Raw genomic sequence first — 7421 nt, 5'->3', positions numbered from 1 at the left:
TTGGTATTTTAGTTAACACAAAACTACCACGGTACTATCTTTCATTCAAATATTTAACTCAACTTTTTAAATACCTAAAAAGTCACCAAACCACTTACTAACATACTTTCTTTCTTCTCATTCAACAGGAAAGCTGGCACTGCTCTAGGCGCAATTTCTTAAATCAAATATGAAAGTATGTGTAATAACAACAAAAAATAATGCACAAAGTCCAAAATATTGCACGAAAAAATTAAACTAAACTAAAGAAATGCGAAATGTGCGGCAAAAAATGATAAAGTGCGTGAAAGAAACAAGCGAGTGAAACTGTCTAATACAAATACCGTTACATACAAACTTGTATCAGTAAATCGTGGTGTTTTGTAAAAGTTAAACTTCATTTCAGCTGTCTGTGTGTGCTTTCATATAAAAGTGCAGAATTTTTACATAACTCATGCCACTGCAATCATGAGCAGACATCTATCTACATTGACATGTTTGACATATTGTGCTGTTATTTTGTATTTGCTTTGTATGCTGTTTGACAACAAAAGCAAGGACACGGCCCGAGGACAGCAGTGATTTTCATGCAGGTGAGTTTGAAATTGTAAAGCAAGGAAATTTAATTCAAATATGTAATGAAATATTCTGTTTTATTTAAATTTTGTATATACATATATTTTGTTTAGTAATGCAAATGGCTCCGAGGAAAATATCCTCTTTTTATTTTGGATCAGCGTTAGAGTTAAAGTTTTCTGTATGGTGAATATTAAAATTTATGTAAAATTTAGCTAGGCCTTTGAGAAGGATCATTCTCATTTTTTTTTTTTTTGTTTTTGTTTTTTTTTTTTTTTTTTTTTTTTTTTTTGTTTTTCTATTAAGAGGCGATACGCAATTCACTTTGTCCAGCCTGTTTTCTTTAAAGAGTCTTCAGATAATGACTTTTAATAATTACCATGTTTTTAACCCCAAAATAATGTATATTAAAATCATGGTGTCTACAAAAGCCCGTAGGCAATGTCAGAGACCCTTTAAAATATATACATATATACATATATAAATTATCAGCATGAGCTGAGCTGATGCAGTCAGGTCTGACATGTGTATATGTATATAGACGAACTAGTTATTTAGTTTTCAGCTATCGCTATAAAATTTTGCACGTGTTCTTTTCTCTTCTCGAATTAGTTTATTTGTATATAGCTGTCATACAAACTGACCAATCAAAATAAAGTTCGTGTATGGAACGCTCTTACATTTCACAAGCTATCTTAACGAAATTTAGTATACATTGTTACTCCTAGCAGTGCTATAATCTCAGAAAAAATTATTTAAATCGGATTACTTTAGCATATAGCTGCAATACAAACTGACCAATCAAAATCAAGTTATTGTATGGAAAACTTTTTCATTTGACGACAAATCTTCGCGAAATTTGGAAAGCGTTATTTTCCAGGGCAATTCTATAATCTCCCAAAAAATTGTTGAGATTGGACAACTACAGTGTATAGCTCCCATACAAAGCGACCAACTAAAATCAAGGTCGTGAAGGACAGCTTTTTTATTTCATAACATATCTTCTTGAAATTTGACATATATAATTAACCAAAGCTATGCTATAATTTCCGCAAAAATTAATTAAATCGGATTACTATAGCATAGAGCTACACTGTGAACTGTTCGATAAAAATCAAGTTCTCATATGAAATATATTGCATTTGTGAAGCGTATTGTAACTGCCGTCCACCGTTTGTTTGTTATGCCTTTTCCACAATAATTCTGTCAGAAAAATATATGACCCAATAAAAGAAACCTTATGCTCAATTTTAGCTGGGTGGAACATTTTTGGTTGACATTTAACAACAAAATTTCTAAGAGCAATTCCAGGTGAGACTCATTAAAAGCTCTCAAAGCAAAAAAAAAAACAAAAAAAAAATTCCAGCCGAAACTTATTATAAGACCTTAACTTTAGCATTCTTGTATTGCATTAGAAGTCTTTTTCTAAGGCAAAAATAAATATTTGTACTAAACTATAAAAATTTTTTTGAGTCCTGTTGAAATTTGTTCATATTATTATTTTGTTTTTATTCTTTAAAAATTTCAAAAAAATAACTATTTTTTAATAAAACATATTTTTTATAATTAAAGAACTTTTTTGTAGTTGAAAGCTCCTAAAATGTATATAAGACTTGAAATGTGCACAATAAGAAGTCTTTTCATTAGAGAGAATGATATTGTTAGAATATTATTATTAAAAATCTTTAGGAATTTCTAAACATTTAAGCAAATCATGTTTTCTCTCATATTGAAAATAGGTGTTGAGAGTGCAGCAATTCACTTGAGGCGGCACTGAAACCTAGTCCCTTAAGAATTTTTTCACCTTAGAAATAATATTTCATATTAATTTTAAGCTCCTTATGAAGCCTTCAATTTAAAATACAATTTTTTTTTTTGGAAAAAAGGGGATACAAAGAATATTTTAGCACCTAAAGGCATATAAATTATTACATATCGTCACCCGAAATTCAAAACAACTTACCATTAAAAAATTTAAAAATTGGTTTTTTGTTGCTTACGATTAACTGCATGATATTACGTATATGTAGCATAAAATTTTCAGAGTCCGCTGAGATAGAACTAATATATAACCATTTTATAACCAATATATAACCAATTCAATACCATTTTGCAACCAAAGCTCAACTTTTTTTTAGATGACAGTGGTTTCCATAATATCGTTTTTTCTTCGCCTGTAAACTTATTAAAATTGATGTTACGTTATTTGGAATTTAGCTGATTCTATGTGTTATTCAAATCAACCGTAATTTAGCTCCTATATTTTCATATTGTCACTACGTAAACAAAAATTTCAAATTTTTTCCTTTTCCTAAACATATGTCCATTAATTTTGATGGTTATATACATGTACCCATAAATATATAGTTTTTATCACGACTTCAATAGCATTTCTAGAAATCTCCACTCAAACTAAAGGCCTCCAATTCACTTTAAATTCTCACTACTCAATCTGGCCGGTGTCCGTGGTGAATTATAAGAATATAAAATCACAAAAACTACGACAAAATGAGTGTTTAAAAACTTTTCACATCACCTGCTAACCGCTCACTTGGAAAACCAGCAGCGAATTAGGCGCACGGAAGCATGGCAACCTTCAACATGAATTTCCTGCTCATTATAATTTTTATAATTTTTTTCTTGTTATTTCGCATTCATGCGCTCATTAAAGCACAATATTTATGCTTTAGCTACTCAACATTAATTGCGGGCTGAGCGCGGTGCGAGTGCGGTGTGATGCTGGTGTTGGCAAAAAATCGATAAAAGTTAAATGAAAGCGTTGAAGAAAATGTCACCGCAGCGCTGAGTGCCATAACATAAAACTCAACGCTTATTTAATGGCATAAAAGTATTAACTGAGCATAATTCATGTTGTAAATTTAGAAATGAAAGCGATTTGGTTGTTGTTGTTTACTTAAGGAATTATAAAAGTGGAAAAGATAATTAAGTTTGTACATAAGTAAATATTTACGCATTAATATATATACTATATATGTGTATGTATGTATAAATGTATGTATGTATAAATGTATAAATGTCAAAATTTAAAGCTAATAGGAAATACTTAAATTTATGCCTTGAGCTACACTTGTATGATTTTACTTGCCTGTGCTGCACTTCAAAGCAGGTTACGTATACGCCCCCGTCGCAAGCATGTCAATATTTGCTTAATGTTTGATGAAGGCGCACGTTTGTTGTCTGAAATTATTAAAAGCTCATTGTAGCGCACACTGCGAACACATATGGGAATTGTGTGAGACATAGTGGCATTGATATAGATATGCATACATACTTACATATATGTATACACACCAACATATGTACATGTATACACTCCTTTGTCATCAGCTGTTATTATCACATAGTATACAGACAGTAAAAATAATTTGAAGCCAAAGTCCAAATTAAATAACAAAAGAATTTTAAAATGTCCTCGAGGCTTTATAATAAATAAATAATTTGAGTGGGTGTTTTTGCTTTGTGATTTTAGTACTTTCAAGAACAGGAAAACTCTAAATTTAATTATCAATTTGTGGCAGCAAATTTTAAAATTTTTTGCTAAACACTTGCAACTTGTCTCTGTTCGACATATTCAACCATCATTTTTAGATTTTTAAAGTGAAAATTTTCACTATCATCCAAAATTTTCCCTTACATTTGTCACATTTCGCATTATAGTTCTTCTTATTAACATACATACTTATGTAGAAGTAGGGGTAAGCATCGAAAGCCGGTGTCCCGAACTTTAATCCGCTAAATCTAACCTACTCCAAACTCAAGACTCTTCCACGGATCCACCAGATATGGTATTACTTCGTGAGAGTGACAAGACATTTTACGTCTCCTCTATAGCACGCACGGACTGCCGCCCTTTCTTCTGTAACTGTCTTAATTTCGTCATGATGGAAGTTCCCGCTTCGCGAACTTATAGTTTTATTGAGTTCAGCGCTTTTGCGATTAGAAATCGATGGCTGGAGCGCACACAGTTTATTTTTGCCATCATTCTTTATAAGGCATTGTAAATCTTATTTGCTTTATCATATGTGTAAGCCAAGTGCTCCTTGAATTTCAGTTAGGATGTAATATTACCCCTAAGTACCTCAACTGTGACTGTGAAGTTATCGTACATTATCCTATAGTGAGAGTTATTTTTTCCGCAATTTTACTGGCGCTTAAGAGAAATACTTCTTTTTTGTGCTCAGCCAGTTCCAAACTCATGGAAGAAAAGCATTGGCGCAGACTGTATATACCATTATTATACTCTGCGATGAGCTTAACGTTTTTCGGTTCTGGTATTCTTAGCACCCCATCACACATGAGAGTCCATAAAAGAGGGCTTAATACTGAAACTTGTAGTACTGCACTTGTAATAGGGTAGCTCTTGGTGCCTTCGTTGTTGTCGTATATCAGTTCTTCACATTCAGGATAATCAGCGCATAATCTTTTTTATACCACCTTCCCAACTGTTGCCGCTTACTGCAGTGACGACAACTTCCTTTAGTTCCTTTAGTTGTATGAAAAACTTTTTTATTTCACAAAGTTTCTTCACGAAATTTTGCATAGGTTACAATCTTAAACAGCGCTAAAATCTTATAAGAAATTGTTCAGATCGGAAAACTACATCACATAGCTGTCATACAAACTGAACTATCCACCTCAGGTGCTTCTGCATACTTTACATGATAAAGGATTTTCACAAAATTTCGCTCAAACCATAATCTCAGACATGGCTACAATCTCCGAAGAAATTCTTTATATCAGATAACTGTAGCTTATAGCTGCCATACAAACTGAACGATCAAGGTAAAGTTTTTGTATGAAAAATTTGTTTATAAGACTAAGTATCTTAACGAAATTTAGCATAAATTATTTCCTTAAGTAGCACTACAATTTTCGAAAAAAATTGTTCAAATCAGACAAATTTAACACATAGCTGTCATGCGAACTGTGCGATCAAGGCTAAGTCCGTGTATGGAAAACTTTTACAATTCACGAGATATATTCAAAAAATTTAGCTTGAACTATTGCCTACAGCAGTAGTGCAATTTCCGAAGAAATTGTTCAGATCAAGTCAATATAGCATATATAGGCATACAAACTGAACGATCAAGGTCAAGTTCTTGTATGAAAAACTTTTCTATTTGACAAATTGTCTTCATGAAATTACACATATTGGAAAATTATAACACACAGTTGTCATATAAGCCAAAGGATCCAACTTAAGTCCTTCTAAGGAAAATTTTTTTATTTAAGTGTCGCTTTAAGGTGACATTTGCTTGATTCCCAGCAGACATTTTTTTCGTGTGAAACAAGGTACGAGATATAGGCATAGTACACAATGGCAAAAACTAATTCCATTTCATACTTATATGCTTGAATTAATTATTTCCTATGCACTTCTCTCTAAATATTTTTAGCCCTAATCACAAACTGTGCCTGGTTTGATAAATTATGTGTCTGTGATTAAGCAAACATATCATCTTTTATACAATCATATACCAACATTACTTACTTTTATGCATTTTCACTTTTTCATCCGTTTTTGTGCACATTTTCGTCCTTTCAACTCCCTCCCATACAACTCTCTCGTCCTTTCACACATCACCTCAAAGCGCATTGTCATAATTGCCGTTCAAATATTCACACACTTTTTCACTTTCACTTCAATTGTGTTGCGGCTCATATGTGTCTATAACGGTATAAAATAGAAATCCATCAGTCCTTCTGTCACCGCAAATAAATCAAAAAACGAAGCTGCTGCGCCGTAGTAAAAAATGATGCACACCAATGGTGTTCGAAAAATAATTGGCTTTGTTTTGTGCGAAATTACATTGCGTAAGGCAAAACCTAAGCCACACCGACGCACATAATGCAATGTGCCGACCCTTTTTACTTTGCCTTTTCTACTTTCTATACACTTTCAGCTATTTTACGCATTTGAAAAATGATGGCCAGCCTCCACGTTTGACACTGAGGGCACAATTCTATTAAAAGCAGATAAGCGGCAAAGTAGATTTTGACGAAGTTTCTTGTGATGTTGTTCTCTACCTTCTTCTCTCTGCCACCTTTACTGCATTACTCTTTTTTTATTTTTATTTTTATTTTATTTATTTATTTATTTTTTTTGTCTTTTGCAAAGTATCCATATACGTTTATTTGTTGTTTTGACAGTGTTGTCCTTTGTGTTGCGCTGTGTTGTACATATAAATTGGCTCAGGCTCCGTGTTGTGTTGTGTTTGGAAGATATAATGAAAACCTTTTTGCACTTTGCTTGTGGAGAAAATGGTTGGATCATTACTCATGCCTTTGTAAGTAAGAAAAATGATAGAAGGGAAAATAAAACTAAAACTAAAAGTAATAGAGAAGGTAAAGCTTGTCCGTTCACTTTAATTTCAGTTCGATAGCTGTATATACTTTTTGGAAAAAGTTTGATATTTCTATGTAAAATGTTAAACACAATTTATATGCGTGAGAGTAACACTCTTAAAGAAAATATTGTGTTATGCAGTTAACAGTGGCAGCAAAACTTAATTTTGTCGGGTAGCAACTCAAAGAAAAAAGTAATAAATTTTCAATTGAAGTTAGGTGGCAAGTTCAACTAATAATATATTAGCTCTTATTTCATACTTCCTTACATAATATTGTTCTTTACCATTAATTAAAACTAAGTCATGTGGCAACTCCAAAAATTAATACATTTCATCTGATTTTATACCAACTTGATATGAATGTATGTTATTTTATTTTTGTTTATTAAAAAAAAAATTAAGTCATGTGGCAACTCCAAGAAAGTATTATATTTTCAACTTAAGACACATGGCAAACTCAAAAAATTTTTATATATATTAGCCATTATTATATACTTT

At 31.9% G+C, this 7421-nt stretch overlaps 1 protein-coding gene across 3 annotated transcripts in view; it reads left to right on the top strand.

The window, feature by feature from the left end:
* Positions 1-7421, top strand: part of LOC108966784 (cysteine-rich motor neuron 1 protein) — a 378691-nt gene that overhangs the window by 295430 nt on the left and 75840 nt on the right. For all 3 annotated transcript variants that reach the window (XM_018929845.1, XM_018929844.1, XM_018929846.1), the window contains one exon: positions 129-572. The gene's annotated coding sequence lies outside the window, so the exon portion shown is untranslated. The remainder of the gene's footprint in view (positions 1-128; positions 573-7421) is intronic.

This window comes from Bactrocera latifrons, unplaced genomic scaffold, assembly GCF_001853355.1.
Source record: "Bactrocera latifrons isolate USDA-ARS-PBARC rearing strain unplaced genomic scaffold, ASM185335v1 scaffold_17, whole genome shotgun sequence".
Lineage (NCBI taxonomy): Eukaryota > Metazoa > Arthropoda > Insecta > Diptera > Tephritidae > Bactrocera > Bactrocera latifrons.
Note: the sequence above shows the minus strand (reverse complement) of the source record. Positions and strands in the feature narration are given on the sequence as shown.